We start from the raw sequence: 21,672 nt of genomic DNA on the forward strand, positions 1-21,672 counted from the left end.
TTACATGGTGGTCATTTCCTATAACACAAATTCCGCCATTCTGTTTCGCTACATGGTTGATAATTTCAGCCAATCAGATGCTTGGAGCAAACATTCCAACCAATCACGTAATGGCAACTCCCGCAAAGCTCTCACCTCTTTCCAAAAGCAAAATTCAATGATCAATCCCAATGAACAATAAACTTCGAAAATCATGAGTAGAATTTTTACATATTTATTTGATTTATTGAATAAATATTTGCTTTATGTCTTTGCTTGATATGTCTTTATTAATATGAAAATCAAAATAAATATAGTGTAGGAAAAATAATAATACAAACTCATAGAAATGCATTATCTTCAAGTTAGTGTTAATGGCCAGATAAATATGAACACTTGAGAAGTAGTTAATCATCAAAAAGCATGCTCAAATAGATGCGATGCAAGCTACTATTTTGAACTATAACTCTAACGATATTATTATGTGAATATTCAAGTTTAGTATAAAATGATATGTAAATTCTATTCGGATATACGTGAATATTCATAGATGGAAAAGAATATAATCTCTCATTAGGTGGTGTAGTAGGTGTAAGGACTTGACAGTCGTCTTCATCTTATCTATAATGAATATTAGCACAAGGCAACATTTTGATTTTATTCTTTGTTGTATTGTGCATAAACGAACTGAATTAAAGCTTCAATAGAAAATAATACCATAGATAAACAATAGCATAAGTAGATATCCCATGGTATAGGGCGTTTATGTCGCAACTTTTACTGTTATCTCAAGCCGATTACTGTCGATTATTGTCAATTTTTACTGTTTTGACCGGGTAAGAGTGTATGAACGGCACAATATGAGAGACTACCAGTGTCATAAAGCTTCACAGGAAAGAACTACGTGGACTATCAGCTTGAGATAACAGTAAAAGTTGCGACATAAACGCCCTATACCATGGGCGTCTTATCTACTTATGCTATTGTTTCTCTATGATAATACTTACTATTCTATATGTACTTTCTAACCCTACGAATCAACTACAACAATGTTTTTGTCATAGTCATTCAATTTCAGCTGTTTTACATCCATGAAATCAAGCCGGTAAACAGCTGATTGTAGAACAAATAAACATATGATTCTCATTACAGTATACTATACTGTAATAAAATCATATGTTTTCTTTACAGTCGAGTATGTTTCCTAGTTCCGAATTAGGAACGGCAAAACTGGTACGAAAACTGCCTTTTAGCGCTCCATGTGGAAATTTGGTCAACTACAATCAAGAAATTCCTGATTCGAAACTTGTAAACTAGGTTATGTTTATAGAATGCATGTAGTAATGTCAATACAAGCAGGTGATGTTTTCTGTTTCTCAATTATTCTTTTCTATATTACTATGAAAGAAAATAGTGTAAGTTACTTGGACGTGAATGTCTTGCAGTGCTCGAATGGAACTCTAGTCTCGGCTAACGCCTCGACTAGAAACATCATTCTCGCCTGCAAAAGGCCTCTTCCCATCCTTGTGACTTATGATACTATTACAATCCAAACCCATCTAGGAAACCAAGCAACAAACATGAGAATGACCAGCACACTTATTTAATCGCCTGCAATGCAGAAAAGTGGAGGCTGTTTAAGACGGAAGGGTTTACATCCAATTAGCACATTTTGCCGCTGTTTCTCTCTCATAAGACTCTCACCTCTTTTACCCCCTCTGAGAAGTTTATTGCTGTGTAAATCTGAGAATTGCTGACTTTCCCACTCCATTTCCACCGCACGCCTTCAGACTCAAGTGCAGCTCTCAAGTCCAAAGATGCTTCAAGTTTGGTTTAGACCCAGTAGGTTTACTTTTGTGAGATTTTTCACAGTACTGAATTCTGCATCGCTAGTCAAACCATGGAATCCATCAGAAAGTAGTTTCAAAGTATGTACCTCAGCTTGTGAATGATTGAATCCGCTTCAGATACTATTTTACTATTTTAATGATACTATCAGCTTCAGATAGATGAGATTGTGTCATATCTATCCATAATGAAAACACTGGGTTGTTGTCAAATAAGTGATATTTTTGACAACAATCCAGTGTTTTCAGTATTGTATTCGATCTTACCTCTAAGGCTGGCCACTTAAGGTAGGACATACATCTTTACACACATGTTCAACATCATGCATGTTTTGCCATCAGCGAGAGTCTTCTAACATTAGAAAATTACAAATTATGAAGATAGAAGAATAATTTGTCCTGAAAGAAAAAATAAACAACAAAAAATCGGAGATACAGAAGCCTAACCTCAAAAATTTTGCTCGAAGCCTTTCGCTGTGATGACACACCAATGTATGACGACATGACGTGTATCATGCATGTCCTACCGTTAGTGGCCAATCTAAGTCTCTATTGGTATTACCGAAGCACAAACATGGACCTTATGTTGAAATCATCCTCAAGTTAATCATTAGTTAAGTTGCAATAATTGAAGAGATGACCAGTTATTCAAGTAAGCCTATATATATTCGATTAAAAGTCTTAATTTTGTCTTCTTTTTGTCCGGCTCTTATTCTTTTTTCTCTTTGACCTGCGCTTATGAGTTGGAAATGATATTAATATCTATGAATGTATTCTTTTTTCTTCTTCTTCTTCATGTGTATTATTCAACGTAGAAATAAATAAACGAAATATATTTCTATCCTCAAACATGATTCGAGCTTCTATTCACTATTCACTTATTATTATTCTTTCCCTTCCCTTCTATTCCCTTATTATCTCCTTCTCCTTACATCTGTATAATCCTCTAATATTCTCAATTTTATGATTCCCTCTCACATTGTTCATTTTTCTTCATCTAGAAACGATTCGATCGTTATATATACAGTATCTCCAATAATATTATTCTCCTATTATTTCAACAATATTTATCCGAATATCCATTCAAAATCACATTTCTTGATGAACGCAATAGCTTTCAATTCCTTCCCAAATTACTCAAAAAATATTCTCCCTGGACGCCCGCTACTACGCAACCAACAATGTTTTTCCAATAATTATATTCAACCAAAACATGGACTCCTAACAACAACCTGGCTAAGGATTCGTGTGTGCTGGGTTCTTTGTTGGCGTTGTGCGTAGGACGATGACTCTCCTTCATTCTACATTTCACCCTCGCGGCATCCTTACACTCACCATACAAGAATGAAAGGGGAGCACCACTGTATTATTGGGCTGGAGGAGAGAGTTTGAGAAGCGAGGGTTGCTCAGGAGCCATGCTTGCTTCTCCTGCTATGAGTCACGTCATTTTACATCATATCCGTCTGTTTTGTTTGGACCTTTTATGTTTGGAAGCAATTCCAATCGCAGAGAAAATACAGAGGAGAAATTGCAGAGAAAACTTGTTTAAAATTATCAATTATATTGTTTTTGTCAAGAAAATTTCATTCTTCAATTATTATTTAATAGTAAATTATCGTAATTGAGTTTGAATATTTAGTTGATTAATAATTATTTTTCTACATTGTTAAAAAACGATCTGGCAACGTTTCGGAGCTGCAAAATAATAGTGCTATATGCTGTGTCAAATGATGCACAAGGATAGCAAATATTTCGTTGATTGATTATTTCTCTACATTGTTAGAAAAACGATCAGGCAACGTTTCGGAGCTGGAAAAGAATAGTGCTATATACTTTGTCAAATGATACACAGAGATAGCAATATCAATGATAATCAAATATTGCCATTATAACGTGGACCTATAATATAGGTCAATCTATAGACAATCTTGATCCTAGTATAATATAAAGTAGTATATCCTAGTACATATATTGTAAACTCTGTTCCAATGTGGAGCCTCAATCAAATAAGTTGTTCCAACTTATAAAACCAAATGCTGGAGTTGGAATCTAAAAATACCAACATTGCAATAAAATGTCTAGAGTCCAGACTATCATAAGAGAACAGCCAAATGGTTCAATAGATTTAGCTGTTGTTTTAAAATCGATCGAATCAGAGGATTTCTCTTGTCTATAGCATACGTAATGAATAACGTAATATAGTAGACAAGCCAAGTCTAATTGATAATATCGAATGATATATTTCGAAAGATGCAGCCTACACAATACTTTACTACGATACCTTCTCTTACGATAATTTTGTTGGATCAATTTAATTTTAGAAATGTGGACTCATCTTTCTTCTGATAAATGCAGTAGCAATTGGAAGTGCGTACAGAATTATGCGCCACGAACGCTTGCATTCTACTTTTCATTAGCTAATTCTATGCTTATTATATCTTTATCTCACTGTTTCTGTACAAATACAGAAATAATAAGAATAACATCAGCTAGTAAAAGAATGAAATCCGTGTGTTCGTGGAACATAATTTGGTACACACCTTAGTATGGCAAATTAAGTGCTCATAATTTCAGTTTGAAGACTTTGAATATTATGACTCTTATTGATTCTGTAATTTCTCAACTTCCAGCCTCTTGACGTGCTGAGAGATGAAGAACAGTAGTGCGTGGTCGCTTATGAAATCTTTGATTAATAGTTCGACTAGGAATCGAGAAACAATCCAAACGATGATGAATTTTTATTACCGTCAAAGGAAATATGGTTTTCATATTTTCCAAGGGACTTCAAACTACATAAATATTCCCAGATCCTCTTTCAAATTTTCCGACAAACTAAAATAATAACAAAATTGAAATATATCCGTGAGATGCATTGACCAACTACGATAAAAATAGCTCATTTTTCAAGTGCCAGCTTCTTTCAGCAGTTAAGCAGGCCAAGTTTAAGCTAATTAAAGTCAGACTGGGCCTAAAAGCAGTAATTGTCAGATGAGTAATTATGTTTGCAGCAGCTAAATAGTCAATGACCCCGATTAATAGAAACATCATAGCTTTCAAACGTTCTTATTATTGTGAATGTCTGCTTGAATCCCTTTCATGAACTATAAATGATAAATGATTTTTATTGCCTTTAAGCCATCAAATATACTATTTCAACTTCATAGTTCCTCTTAGACTCAATAGGGCTTGATAGGGCTATGCCTGGGTTGTATATTCTGCCCAAACAACTGGAATAGCAGCCTATAAATCTTAACAAAATAGGTAGTATCCAAAGACAATATTTTCAATGTTACTGCATTTTCGAACAATGTAGAATAATGCTATCGGATTTTGAAGGTTATTGGAATCCAACATCAATAATATTATCGAAAGATGATAATATTGTACTAGATATTATACTGGGGATAGGAGTCCGGTTCCACAAGATGTCAAATTCTCAATTGATTATCTGAATAATTGTCAAACCACAGATTTATCAAAAATCTAGATACCGGTTTCAGTTGTTACACCATTATCAATCTCTGGTAGAGTAAAACTGAAGTAAAGCTTCAATAGAAAATAATACCATAGATAAACAATAGCATAAGTAGATATCCCATGGTATAGGGCGTTTATGTCGCAACTTTTACTGTTATCTCAAGCCGATTACTGTCGATTATTGTCAATTTTTACTGTTTTGACCGGGTAAGAGTGTATGAACGGCACAATATGAGATACTACCAGTGTCATAAAGCTTCACAGGAAAGAACTACGTGGACTATCAGCTCAAGATAACAGTAAAAGTTGCGACATAAACGCCCTATACCATGGGCGTCTTATCTACTTATGCTATTGTTTCTCTATGATAATACTTAATATTCTATATGTACTTTCTAACCCTACGAATCAACTACAACAATGTTTTTGTCAGTCATTCAATTTCAGCTGTTTTACATCCATGAAATCAAGCCGTTAAACAGCTGATTGTAGAACAAATAAACATATGATTCTCATTACAGTATACTTTACTGTAATAAAATCATATGTTTTCTTTACAGTCGAGTATGTTTCCTAGTTCCGAATTAGGAACGGCAAAACTGGTACGAAAACCGCCTTTTAGCGCTCCATGTGGAAATTTGGTCAACTACAATCAAGAAATTCCTGATTCGAAACTTGTAAACTAGGTTATGTTTATAGAATGCATGTAGTAATGTCAATACAAGCAGGTGATGTTTTCTGTTTCTCAATTATTCTTTTCTATATTACTATGAAAGAAAATAGTGTAAGTTACTTGGACGTGAATGTCTTGCAGTGCTCGAATGGAACTCTAGTCTCGGCTAACGCCTCGACTAGAAACATCATTCTCGCCTGCAAAAGGCCTCTTCCCATCCTTGTGACTTATGATACTATTACAATCCAAACCCATCTAGGAAACCAAGCAACAAACATGAGAATGACCAGCACACTTATTTAATCGCCTGCAATGCAGAAAAGTGGAGGCTGTTTAAGACGGAAGGGTTTACATCCAATTAGCACATTTTGCCGCTGTTTCTCTCTCATAAGACTCTCACCTCTTTTACCCCCTCTGAGAAGTTTATTGCTGTGTAAATCTGAGAATTGCTGACTTTCCCACTCCATTTCCACCGCACGCCTTCAGACTCAAGTGCAGCTCTCAAGTCCAAAGATGCTTCAAGTTTGGTTTAGACCCAGTAGGTTTACTTTTGTGAGATTTTTCACAGTACTGAATTCTGCATCGCTAGTCAAACCATGGAATCCATCAGAAAGTAGTTTCAAAGTATGTACCTCAGCTTGTGAATGATTGAATCCGCTTCAGATAGATGAGATTGTGTCATATCTATCCATAATGAAAATACTGGGTTGTTGTCAAATAAGTGATATTTTTGACAACAATCCAGTGTTTTCAGTATTGAATTCGATCTTACCTCTAAGGCTGGCCACTAAAGGTAGGACATACATCTTTACACACATGTTCAACATCATGCATGTTTTGTCATCAGCGAGAGTCTTCTAACATTAGAAAATTACAAATTATAAAGATAGAAGAATAATTTGTCCTGAAAGAAAAAATAAACAACAAAAAATCGGAGATACAGAAACCTAACCTCAAAAATTTTGCTCGAAGCCTTTCGCTGTGATGACACACCAATAGATGACGACATGACGTGTATCATGCATGTCCTACCGTTAGTGGCCAATCTAAGTCTCTATTGGTATTACCGAAGCACAAACATGGACCCTATGTTGAAATCATCCTCAAGTTAATCATTAGTTAAGTTGCAATAATTGAAGAGATGACCAGTTATTCAAGTAAGCCTATATATATTCGATTAAAAGTCTTAATTTTGTCTTCTTTTTGTCCGGCTCTTATTCTTTTTTCTCTTTGACCTGCGCTTATGAGTTGGAAATGATATTAATATCTATGAATGTATTCTTTTTTCTTCTTCTTCTTCATGTGTATTACTCAACGTAGAAATAAATAAACGAAATATATTTCTATCCTCAAACATGATTCGAGCTTCTATTCACTATTCACTTAATATTATTCTTTCCCTTCCCTTCTATTCCCTTATTATCTCCTTCTCCTTACATCTGTATAATCCTCTAATATTCTCAATTTTATGATTCCCTCTCACATTGTTCATTTTTCTTCATCTAGAAACGATTCGATCGTTATATATACAGTATCTCCAATAATATTATTCTCCTATTATTTCAACAATATTTATCCGAATATCCATTCAAAATCACATTTCTTGATGAACGCAATAGCTTTCAATTCCTTCCCAAATTATTCAAAAAATATTCTCCCTGGACGCCCGCTACTACGCAAACCAACAATGTTTTTCCAATAATTATATTCAACCAAAACATGGACTCCTAACAACAACCTGGCTAAGGATTCGTATGTGCTGGGTTCTTTGTTGGCGTTGTGCGTAGGACGATGACTCTCCTTCATTCTACATTTCACCCTCGCGGCATCCTTACACTCACCATACAAGAATGAAAGGGGAGCACCACTGTATTATTGGGCTGGAGGAGAGAGTTTGAGAAGCGAGGGTTGCTCAGGAGCCATGCTTGCTTCTCCTGCTATGAGTCACGTCATTTTACATCATATCCGTCTGTTTTGTTTGGACCTTTTATGTTTGGAAGCAATTCCAATCGCAGAGAAAATACAGAGGAGAAATTGCAGAGAAAACTTGTTTAAAATTAATTATCAATTATATTGTTTTTGTCAAGAAAATTTCATTCTTCAATTATTATTTAATAGTAAATTATCGTAATTGAGTTTGAATATTCAGTTGATTAATAATTATTTTTCTACATTGTTAAAAAACGATCTGGCAACGTTTCGGAGCTGCAAAATAATAGTGCTATATGCTATGTCAAATTATGCACAAGGATAGCAAATATTTCGTTGATTGATTATTTCTCTACATTGTTAGAAAAACGATCAGGCAACGTTTCGGAGCTGGAAAAGAATAGTGCTATATACTTTGTCAAATGATACACAGAGATAGCAATATCAATGATAATCAAATTTTGCCATTATAACGTGGACCTATAATATAGGTCAATCTATAGACAATCTTGATCCTAGTATAATATAAAGTAGTATATCCTAGTACATATATTGTAAACTCTGTTCCAATGTGGAGCCTCAATCAAATAAGTTGTTCCAACTTATAAAACCAAATGCTGGAGTTGGAATCTAAAAATACCAACATTGCAATAAAATGTCTAGAGTCCAGACTATCATGAGAGAACAGCCAAGTGGTTCAATAGATTTAGCTGTTGTTTTAAAATCGATCGAATCAGAGGATTTCTCTTGTCTATAGCATACGTAATGAATAACGTAATATAGTAGACAAGCCAAGTCTAATTGATAATATCGAATGATATATTTCGAAAGATGCAGCCTACACAATACTTTACTACGATACCTTCTCTTACGATAATTTTGTTGGATCAATTTAATTTTAGAAATGTGGACTCATCTTTCTTCTGATAAATGCAGTAGCAATTGGAAGTGCGTACAGAATTATGCGCCACGAACGCTTGCATTCTACTTTTCATTAGCTAATTCTATGCTTATTATATCTTTATCTCACTGTTTCTGTACAAATACAGAAATAATAAGAATAACATCAGCTAGTAAAAGAATGAAATCCGTGTGTTCGTGGAACATAATTTGGTACACACCTTAGTATGGCAAATTAAGTGCTCATAATTTCAGTTTGAAGACTTTGAATATTATGACTCTTATTGATTCTGTAATTTCTCAACTTCCAGCCTCTTGACGTGCTGAGAGATGAAGAACAGTAGTGCGTGGTCGCTTATGAAATCTTTGATTAATAGTTCGACTAGGAATCGAGAAACAATCCAAACGATGATGAATTTTTATTACCGTCAAAGGAAATATGGTTTTCATATTTTCCAAGGGACTTCAAACTACATAAATATTCCCAGATCCTCTTTCAAATTTTCCGACAAACTAAAATAATAAACAAAATTGAAATATATCCGTGAGATGCATTGACCAACTACGATAAAAATAGCTCATTTTTTCAAGTGCCAGCTTCTTTCAGCAGTTAAGCAGGCCAAGTTTAAGCTAATTAAAGTCAGACTGGGCCTAAAAGCAGTAATTGTCAGATGAGTAATTATGTTTGCAGCAGCTAAATAGTCAATGACCCCGATTAATAGAAACATCATAGCTTTCAAACGTTCTTATTATTGTGAATGTCTGCTTGAATCCCTTTCATGAACTATAAATGATAAATGATTTTTATTGCCTTTAAGCCATCAATATACTATTTCAACTTCATAGTTCCTCTTAGACTCAATAGGGCTTGATAGGGCTATGCCTGGGTTGTATATTCTGCCCAAACAACTGGAATAGCAGCCTATAAATCTTAACAAAATAGGTAGTATCCAAAGACAATATTTTCAATGTTACTGCATTTTCGAACAATGTAGAATAATGCTATCGGATTTTGAAGGTTATTGGAACTCAACATCAATAATATTATCAAAAAATAAGATATTGTACTAGATATTATACTGGGGATAGGAGTTCGGTTCCACAAGATGTCAAATTCTCAATTGATTATCTGAATAATTGTCAAACCACAGATTTATCAAAAATCGAGATACCGGTTTCGGCTGTTACACCATTATCAATCTCTGGTAGAGTAAAACTGAAGTAAAGAGAAAACTGAGTAAACTGAACTAAAGTATTTATACTAATAACGGCCGATCACCGTTATTGATAGAAGCCGTGACCTATCAAGGTGAACGTCTGCTATTGGCCTAAAGAAGCCCCTCCCTAATTAGCGGTTTAAATAAACGTTACAAAATGTCGATTAAAACAGCAAACACAGCAATGGAAGATTATCAAATTGTTACATGTTACGAAATAAATTAATATACGAAATTGATAGAAATATGTTACAAAAGCTTGGAAACGCAATGGAATAAGAAAATACAGTAACAAATTCATGATAAAACTAGATTGGTTGTGTTGTTTTGGTTGAAATGAATCTGATCGTTAAAACTCATCTGAGGATGACCCTTTGTTATTGAAATGCTGAGACTCGACATTCTCTCGGCCTTTTGAAAGAATCCAGAATATCCAGAAGTCCGCCTTTGTTATTAAAATGTAGAAAATCAACATTCTACTTGGCTTTGAACTTGTTGTCGTTCGTTATCTAATGTTAAGCAAAGTCGGAATCCCCATTACATCTATTCCAATCTCGGATATGTTAGAAAAACTAATAAATAATATTACTGGTATCTTCTAATAATTGACGCCTAATCCACCTGACCTCCTGTACCATCAAGCTATGCACTGCACTGACTATTAGCATGCACGTAATAAATGGGATGAATGTTCACCTAAATTACAAAGTCATTCAGAAATGGTGCACAAGAAAAACATTTCCCCTTCTCGGGAGGCTCTGGAATAGTTTTCGTCACGCAACTGAACATGTGAACAGCAGACTCCTCAAACTCTTTCTCACTGTTCCTCTATCGCTCTCTGTCACTCTCTCTTTATCTCTACTACTCTTGTGTTGGAAATGCCGTGACAAGTAAGCGACGGTGCGTTTCATTTTGCATTGACAAGCAAACCTGAAACACCCCACTCTGTAATTTCTGTCTAAATTTGAACCTACTTTTAGTTATGAAGCTTTTAGTTTAGAACCTAGCTGATGCATTATAGTTCTGCGATGCTTCAAACTATAATGCAGGTTATATAACATCAATTTTCAGAAGCTAATTAACCCTTTCGATTAGTCCTACCGACCACTAGATATTCCTGCATGGTGTATCACGGGATTTTAGTTGGAATTTGATTGATATCGTCAATGCATTTCATTACTGTGTGTGATGTGCTAAATGTGCAATTTCTAGCCTTCATTTTCCAAATAAGCATCATCAATCGTCACATATGTAATAGTTGAGACTAGTCAGTGTATGACAAAACTAAGACAGTCATGCATTTGAATTTACATTTTTTTGTTATCAGTGAAACAGTTATCGAAAAAAAATGATTTTTGAGTCATACTATTTGTGTTAATGGAGAGTGAACAATCTTTTTAACTTTTTCAAGAAATATATGTTATTGATTGCATGTTAAGCTAATTTACAAGGTAATTTACATACTCAATTCTAATTTAAATTCTCAAGAAGTAAGAAATCTCCAAACAAGAGCTTTATTAATTCTCTGAACTAATGATAGGAAAATATGCATGCAAAAAGGTAAAAAGAGATTTTATTTTCCTTGAGATATAATATAGTTCTCGTGTGAGAATGAACATTTATGGTCTCAGTACATGAATGTTCATGATTTACCATTACTTTAACCTAGTTATTAAATGCAATGTATGGAGTATTCTTAATCATATTCAATCTGTAGGCTTATTTTAGAAATAGTGGGTATGCTAGGACAATGGAGAGTTAAAATAAAGAAAACTACAACATAAAAATACTATTTCAAAAGAGAAACTAACAGACGCTGATAATGAAGAGAGAAAGTGCAATGTGAGAAGAAAATTAATCATAATAAGGAAAAAATGGCAGAAACAGAAAATATTCAAACAAAGAGAAAAGTTACAATAGAAAGAAGCTGTTAATAGGCTGATGCTAATCAAATATAGGAAAATTACAGAAAAAAGGTAAACATACAAAAAGATAAAATTACACAAGATGAAAATAAACAAATAAAGAAATAGATACATCAGAAAATGAGAAGAAGGTGTTGAGAATTGGCTGATGATAGAAGGAGAAAATAGTATGAAAGAAGGAGGAGAGGAATGAAAAAGAATGCGAAAAGAAAATATACAATTGAAAGAGACAATAAGTGAAAAAAAGACTAATAGGCCTGCAAGAAAACATTAATAATTGCTAGTAGAAGGAAACAAATATATTATGGAAATGAGATTTACAATAAAGAAAAAGAGGAGAGAGTCAGTGAGAGAAAGGAAGGAAGAAAGTAGGGTCTAGGCGTCATGTGGTGTGAATCAAAAAGAAAAATAATAAATCTAATAGATGCAACTAACTACCCCACCATTAGATAAGACGTCGTCACCGCTATCAGAATGTTTTGACGAAAGCCAGAAATCAGATGAGAGAGAGTGAGGCAGAGAACTGTCAGACCACCCATGGATTCAATCCGTCGATTGAAGAAAACCTTCCATTCCAGAGTTATTTTAAAACTTGATGCCAAATACATCCGTGTTGAGACTATTCATATCTCCAGTCACAGCATGTGTGAAAGTGTTCATCAAAACAGTCGAATACGAGATTTGATTTACTGAAGCCTGTGATAAGTCTGTTGATAACCAAAAATGAACACTGATCAGATTTGAAACAAGTAAAGAACAGAGAAATTGAACGGATAAACTGTAGTTCAACCACATGTACCTTCCCCTGCAACAATCACGATTTCACTGAAATTTACATTATTTGTTTTCTATAATAATCGCGATTGGAATAAAGCTCAATAAAATACGTTGTAGTGTATGACAGTAACGGCATACTCTTTTTAGCTTTAACTTCTTTTACATGATCATTTGCATGAACTGCAGCTCATTTCATTATGAATTCTAAAACTGGGATTAGTATGGCAGTTCCAGACAGTGTTCAATAATAGATCTACAATCAGAGCTCACTCTCTTCTTTAGTAGATATTTCTAAACTTTTATTACCATTTTTATGTACAGCACTTTTGTTGTTTTGCATAAATATTTTTTCAAATTGATGCATTCAATAAATGTTTCTTCTCCAATCTTCTTGACCTAGATCCTTGTTCTTTTGAAGTTGAAGTCTGAAGCCTGAACTCTTATTATTCAACATCTTGCAACTTCATAAAAAACCATAAACCATTGAAAGACTGTCCTATTTCAGGAATATTTTATTGGGGTCTCAAATGATTCTAGTAACACTTCTTTGAAACATTGCTTCAATATTTTCTCAAGTTTGTCGCTTAGTTAAGTATTTTGAATTGGCTTTCCAATAAATTATCTTTTTTGCTTGTATCTTGTTTTTTTAAAATGTTCACACTTTGTGAAGATTCTTGAAGATTTGATAGAGATTTTGTTTTACTATTGGTTTTTTTCTCCGACTTCATTACCCGCATATCTAATCGATTGTTGAAAAGATGTTGTAGATCATAGATTTAAAAACACTTCACTCACATGGGCTACTTTCTAACAAATTAATAAAAACAATATAAAAATCTTGTAGTACCCTTCACTTTTTAAAAACTTTTAAATAGTTCACCAAAACTAGTCTCGACCCTAACTTAGGTCATTTTCAAGTTGAGTTATGGTCGAAACTAGTTTTGTTGAACTAGGTATTTTAAAGTTTTTAAAAAATAAAGGGTTCTACAAGATCTTTATATTGTTTTTATTAATCGTAGATCTACCATATTTATTATACTGTGGCTAATAAGATCTTCATTAAAGTCACTGTTCAAATTGAGGCTCTAGTTATCAAAGCCTACTCACGTACATCCTCAAAATACAGACTATTATGATTGAACATTTTTCTACTTCCATCACTCATATCATTCAATTTTCAGTATAATGTAATAAGATTTCTCATAATACAGGCATTAAGCATCCTTCACTTCCCATTCTAGTACCCTGCAATAATTAGATACTCTGCAAAAACCTAATCCTCATGAATGTTTATTACGATACATCACCGAGGGATTAGCCGGCATTAATCAAATATTTATTGACAATTCGTTCAGCAACCAGCTGAACTTGTGCTGGAGAAGATTAAAAGGCCTTCTTCTTTATATATATAAGTGAGTCATCGATGTAGGAGAGGAAAGTAAATAAAGAAAGAGAGTGAGAGAAGGGATTGAGTGGGAGGGGTGAGAATGTATGGGAGAAAGAGAGATTGTGATAGAGTGTGGGAGAGAGAGATTGATAGATAGGGAGAGAGAGAATGAGAGAGAAGAGAGAGATAGTGTGAGAGTGTGAGGGTGAACTGATTAGGTCTTCGGTTGTAATAGTGAGGGATGACGGTAGACGGTAGGACAGTTCAATTGAAGAGGGGATTGGAAGATCTGAAATCTCTCTGAATGGGAATGGAAGGAAGACGTCTGCATCAGACGTAAGAATAGAACACAGGAATTTGTGTTTGTTGATGAGAACGGAGCCTTTGAAGGCTCTAGCTCTCTAGCACTGTAAATAATCTGTGTACATAGTTCTAGGAAGTAACACAGGATCTAAATTTTCGTCGGTTACTATTGTTTCAGGTCTTGCCATATCTGTTCAATAAACTATATCTACAGATGGAAATAAATTGGAAGTTGCATTTGTTCAAATGCTAATTAATGAATAATTATTACTAAACGAAAATCCCAATTGAATGCTGTAAATCACCTCGAAGACTTCTGCTACTGCAAATATTGACAACAGCATTTTATTGATTTACAGCGTTTAATTGGGATTTTCGTTTAATAATAATTAGACTATATATTCTGTTGATATCATATCATAGCTGTAGTATAATCATATCATAGTTGCTAATAAATTGTAATATCAATATTTCTATTATATAGTTAGTTGTTAATATCATAGTTCGGGTGAAAAATGGAATAATAAATAAATGTTAATATTTTAATAATAAATTAATGGTTCGACTAATTAGAATAATTTTCAAGTCGAAATAGAATGAAGTGAACAACATTGAATGCTAGAAAACAACATGCTAGTTTATGGTTAGGGGGCTAATGAGTTTATTATGATTAGGGGACTTGATGACTTTTTTCTCATTTCAATTATTATTGTAGTAGCCTTGTAAAAGAAAAGTGAATATTGGGTGGGGAAACAGTTTTCGGTTGTTCCTTTTATTTATCTAGTAATAATCTTACTTCACGATTCCATCGTAAAGGCCAAAATATTCAAATTAATAGAATAGCTACAATGGAAAACTGATGATTTTATTTATTCAACTTATAGTCATTTGATATTCATTCAACTTCTAATTCAAATAACTATAGAACATAGTGCATTTTCTATGATTCGTGAAGATTAAATTAAATACACAGGAATAAAATAGTAATTGGATCACGTTACGATGGTGATATCTAATTCCTCGTTTTAATGATCAATTCCTTCCTTAGTTATAAATCAATCAAGTGGAATAATGACTGCATCAATAAACATACAACAAATTAACCCTATCATTAATCAAGGCTCCTGTACGTAAATTCTATTTTTGTAATCAATGTGCCTTGTACTGGTATCACTTGTCAATGATAAGAAATTATAGTAGTATTGAAAATTTCAATATTAACGGATAGGTGGGTGGATCGAGTGAAACGTCAATCTTAACAATTTATTGTTTATAGGTATTTATTATAGTAGTCGACTGGAGTTGTTATAGTCTAGTGCCGCAATAATAATATTCTATAAACATTTATAGAGTACATCAGTATTGCATTCATTGAAACTTGTCTATTTTCATTCCGAAAACAATAGTTGAGGATTTTACTATCTCTGTTCATTTGGATGAGTCTGATAACAGATAGATAAGAACGTATCGTGCATGATATGCGAGCTATTTATGTAATTTATTTGTAGTGAATACCAAATCTCATAAACAAAAATTTGATATTGTTATATACTCGTATTTTCTAACAGAACATTTTCCGACCAGAATTTGTTTCTATCAAATTCTTGCTGATTTATTGTTGTATCTAATGGCTTTTGTACTCTAGTTGTACTCAAGTCACATCACAGATATGCAGATATTTAGCAGTTCTGTGTAACAGAGAGGAAATAACTATAGAACATTGTCCTTATATGTGCCTCTACGTTCTCTATTATCCCATGTAGAATCTATGCAGTATTTGTAAAAGTAATGTGTAATTATATGTAATATACAGTATTATGTAATTCGTTACTAGCGAGACCAAAAAATCTATTTTTCGTCTTTTCAGTACTTTCTAATGAGGTTCGGGCAAAATCTAGAACTTTTGCAGATTCTTATCAGTTTACCATTAAATACTGTCTTGAGTTCGGTGTTCTATCTATTGAACCGGAAGTGTATTTCGGAACATTACTGCTTCGTGGAATATGAGCTGTAAAAGATAAGTCCTTATCAAACTCCTTGAGGCTCTCTGGCAATGTTTGGAGAATTGTAGCTTACGGGTAGGATTTATAGCTCTAATAGTTAACACATTTTACCAATATGGTATATTCTTATACTTTCAAATGTATGTAGCCTGAGAAATGAGTAGAACCTCCTCAAGCTTCCAGTTGAAAAATATTTCGAATTATTATTACTCGACATTGTATGTAGCCCAAGAAATAAGTAGAACCTCCTCAAGCTTCTAGTGGAAAAATATGTCCAATCATTATTGCTCGACACTGATAGTGTATGCAATGCCAAATTATATATGGGCTAGGGCTCCGATTGAATAAAATGGCTTAATTTATAAATGAGCAAATAATTCAAATAGAAGTTTATTATGATGTGACTACAGTTATCAATCTCAACCCACTCACATGATTCTCATTAAATAATATTCTATTGAATTCATCAAAATATTACTCTCCGATCAAATAGGTTTTGTGTAATTGGAGGAAAAAAGTCTCAAGTAGGATCGTGTGAATCATTCAATCTTGCCTTGAATCATGTCCTGTCAATCAAACCAATGTTTTCAAAGATATTCAATGATAATGGATTCTTGGTTTATCAATATCTGATCTTTCTATGTGCAACCGGAGAATTTAAATCTAAAGAAATGATATTGACCAACAGGGCCCATGAATAGTTGATTATATTGTGATTAAACCCTGATTTACGCTGCACAACAAACTCAATTGGTGTCAAAAACATAGATTAATGTACTTTGTATAAAGTTACATTAATCTTCTCTTTTGAAGCTTAGAAAAATCATGTAACCTCATTGAAAAAACTGTACTGTAATAGCACATTGACAGCATATATTCACGATATTTGTAGCTCATTGATAGCTTATATTGATATCATAGGATGATAAGCACATAATATCAGTGATTGTTCAGCTAGCAATGTGTCCTAATAGGGCACCAGGTAACTTTTGATAAAAAACAAAGTCTTAAACAAATGAAATATGGTACCGGACTTCTTTGGAATTATTTTAGAAATAAGACAATCAATTTATCTTGTCCACTGAGATAGTTTTATAATTGAGAAAAGATAGCACAATCTTTCTTACTATATCCCATGCTATCTTTTCTTTGTCTTCATCCCCACATAACTTGGATTTCAATGCTCATGCTATCATGGTCAACAACTACAACATAAATATTGTAAGAAATCCTGTAAGTTATCATTTTGTATAGGGTTGTCGTAGTACTCTAGTTTCGCGGCTCTGTCAGATTCTCAACTTCACTACCTAAATTTGATTACATCAAACAATGACAATCAAGCCTCAAAGTTGAAAACACAACATTATGATGTTTATATCTCATTAAGGACCAATACTACAACATCGTCGTCTTCTTTGACTAATACAACAACATTTCTGGTATTATTTTTCATTTAGTTTGATTAGTAATTAGTTTTCTAGTGATTTGTTTTGAAGCATCAACTTTACTTACCGTAATTGAAAGAATAAGACTTTGATATTGTCAATACCACTTTTATTTATTCGAAAATTAATTTATAATTCAGAACCAGGTTTCATTATGGAAAAATACCACAACATCTCATACCATACAATCAAATCATTTACTTACCGCGCCAATCACTATTGTAGGAACCACATCGCTGCGTGTCCTATAAGGTGCAGGCTGTCGTTCAAGTTGAAAGCAGACGAAGTTTCCAAAATGATAATAATGCCACTCTACAGGACCCAACAATATGTCTGAAATGATATTAATACAGAACCTAACGATGTCTCCGAAATGAAAATAATACTACTCTACAGAACCTGACACACGAAAGCGTCAGTGTTTACACACACACACTTGCACGACAACACAGAGCACCACGACCACTTGTTAGGAACACCACACTCGGGACACCACTTCTAAGCTCGATTAAAAAGGTGGTAGAACTCTACTGCAGCTGCTAGCTGATCGGACGTTGTCCAAAAACAACAAACCAGTGAGAAGGCAGGCAGCGGCAAGCTGGCAGGCAGTAAGAAGAAGTTTCCTCTCATCCCCTCCACAACTGATTCACCCTCTCGCACGGAAGCGCACCCTCCCGGCTCGTGCGTGGCCCTGTGCGTGAGGGGGTGGTGAGTGGCGCTTGTAGGCCTACGTAGCTGCCGGAACTACGCACTTCCCCTCCAAGTTTTGTAAATAATATTCTGTTCTGCTTCTTTCCTTTACTTGCTCTTGTTCTGTATTCACTAGTTCTCTATATTGGTGTTCTGTTCATTTACATTTTGGTCAGGGATTTTGCTCCTGGTGTTTTTTCATCTATTTTTGTATGTTTTATTGTTATTCAGATTTTCCTCATCCTTCTCCTTTTCTGTTTTATTAAAATTCTTTTACACATCTCATTCTCCCTTTTCCTCCTCCTCCAATTATTATTTCTTCTTGTCTTCTTCTTGAACTCTTTCTCCGTCTTTTTTATTCTCCTCAATTTCATGAATAGCTGTTTATTCATTTCTGCTTATCCTATTCTTCGTAACCTCCTTCTCCTCCAAATTTGTCCCCTCCTCTGCTTTCTCTTTAATACTTTCTTCTTATTCTACTCATCCTGCCATTCTCATTCCTCCTCTTCCTCCTTCTTTTCATAATTCTTGCCTTCATTTCACTCTTGTTGAATTCCATGAACGTCTGTTTCTTCATTCCTGCAGCTTTTTAATCATTTATCGTTCTTCTTCATCTTCTATCTCCCGTGTATCCTTCCATCCTTCGCACCAATTCATCTTTCCAATCGTTCCAATTTCAGACATTCTAATCCAGGAATACTATGTCTATTAATTTATCTGTATTTTTTCTTGTTGTTTTTGATCTTTCTTCTTCTTCTTCTTTATCTTCTTCTCCTCCTTCTGGTCTCATTCTACTTCTCACTCTTCCACCACCTTCTTTTCTTCAAATCTCCTTCCCTCAATCTTCATCATTTACATCCTTTTCTCGCATTGTCATTTCCTTTTTATCCCTTTTTTCTCTCTGTTCATCATCCGTTCTCTTCTAACTCTTTCTTCTCTTTTCCTTCTCTCAATAATTACTTATTCTTCTTCTCCCTTTTCCTACCCCTTTATTCATGCATTTTTCTTCTCCACCATTCCTCCTTTCCTTGTTCTTCCTCTTCGTCCATTTCCTTCCCCAACTCCTTTTACCTCACTTCCACTTTCATTCATTTTTCCATCACTTTTATCGACATTTTCCTCTTACTAATACTTCACTTTCTTTCACTACTACTTCACCTTCTCACCACAATCTCTCCCTCCACATCGTCAACCAACCAACGCCCCACTGCAATAACAAGTAGAAGGATTATTAAAATAACATGGTTAAATGGTTAGCATCGGTGGAAAAGTATGGATTATATACGTCATCACCATAAAATCCTTGCCACACAAAAAGCTTCTCACTTCAATTAGGGTAGGATTTCCTGTTTGTTTTTTGTTAGAAACTATACAGAAATCATTATGTAGATGAACTAATGCAATGTGTTACTTCATAAGGCCCTATCATGATTGATGGTGGATAATAATCATCATTCATTTAAAATTGATTGTCGTGAACCATCACATAAGACAGAAGGCTACTCCGTATGAAATTAAATTCAATGTATTCTATCATAGAAGAACCAATTAGAGGTCAACATATTTTCTTTAGAGAAGATATTTTCAATTTATGTTCATAAAGAACATGGAGAACCATAGTTTCTCTACGATTCTATGGTTGTCACACCTACGATTTTAGGGTTGTGTGGCAGAGAGGACCTCATGATTCTGAGAGAAGTGATATTCAAAAGAAAAACAAATCTTCGCGATGTTTCCAATTTTATCATGAAAGTTGAATTTCCTTTCAATCCTTCAACCCGGAAGCTTTTTCAGTACTACTAGGAGATCGGGGATGATAATTCTACATCCAATTCTGACGTTGAATTGGAAATTTGAGAAAGTTGCAATTTTACACGATTTGACAACACTGCAAATTTCTTCGGATGGAGGGCCAAGTCTCAACTTATTTTACACAAACTATAATTCTATGCTTCAACTAGAAAGCTTTTTCTAATGATAGATCATTTCAAATAATTAAGTATTGTACTATTAGAAGTATGAAGTATTTCAAATTTTTCTTCTAGAGTTATGAAGTAGTGAAGTTTTACAGTTGTGTTGTGATGTTGTGGTACTTTTCTAAAATGAAAACGCAAAACTTTTTTTTATAAAAAGTGGATGACAATTTAAATTTGTGTTTTCAAGTATTGAAGTATTTCAATTTTTTAAGAATTATGAATTATCAATGTACTATTCGAATAATGAAGTATTGTATTATTTGAATCATAGTTAGCTACTAAAGTAAACTTACTGTATCAATCAGCTACTCATATTACTGTATCCTAATTATATTATAGTCTTACCTTATCACTCATTTGTGAGAAAATTCCCTCTTGACATTTCTTCGTTTCATCCCTCATCTTACAATGTTATTAGAGTAGATGAAGATAATAATATATATGGAATGGAATGAAAATATCGATGAACTATTCAGAATATAGATAAGAAGAGGATTCATCAACACCTTAACAATTGTTTCCTATTAACACTTCAAGTTGTGTAAAAGGATTACAGAATGTATTGTCTCCGATATATCATCACTTAGTAATCGAAAACACTCTTTTCAATTTTTATTTTTAAATTAATCATGTGAGAGAAGACTGAACATGAGGACCAAAAACGTTTAGGGAGCCAAAAAATTTTCAAGTAGTTATAATAATATGCGTACGCTTTTTATTGTTAAGGTGAAGACCCTTGAAGGTTGTTTTCGGGAGTAACATGATCTTCAGCCAGGCTTCACCTGAAATATGATCTATAGACTTTTAGGAAGGATGCCACACCATGGCCGTAGTGTGGGGGAGGAGGGTGGTTGTGTGACTTGTAGTTTTATTGCACTTAACTTGAGAATGAATACAACAACTCACAGAGACACAGAGCTTGAACATTGATGAGGAGGAAGTGAGGTCTTTTGATTTTGGGATGCATTCTAATATAATGCACATTATTCTATTTTTTAGATGGAAGGATGGAACTCTTCGATTACCGAAATTGAAATAGCACTTCTAGGCTAATTTAAGTGCAAATTATAGCCAGGTTTCTAGCTAAGTCACACCCGTGATGTCGAATGAGCAGTTATTGTCGATCCCGGCTGAAGTGTGTCGT

General features: G+C 34.0%; 1 protein-coding gene across 1 annotated transcript in view; it reads right to left on the reverse strand.

The window, feature by feature from the left end:
* Positions 1 to 18,501, reverse strand: part of LOC111044962 (proton channel OtopLc) — a 100,674-nt gene extending 82,173 nt beyond the window's left edge. The window contains exon 1 of the mRNA XM_039423401.1: positions 18,068 to 18,501. The gene's annotated coding sequence lies outside the window, so the exon portion shown is untranslated. The remainder of the gene's footprint in view (positions 1 to 18,067) is intronic.
* Between the last annotated feature and the right edge of the window lie 3,171 nt (positions 18,502 to 21,672).

The sequence above is a fragment of the Nilaparvata lugens genome, chromosome 3, assembly GCF_014356525.2.
Source record: "Nilaparvata lugens isolate BPH chromosome 3, ASM1435652v1, whole genome shotgun sequence".
Lineage (NCBI taxonomy): Eukaryota > Metazoa > Arthropoda > Insecta > Hemiptera > Delphacidae > Nilaparvata > Nilaparvata lugens.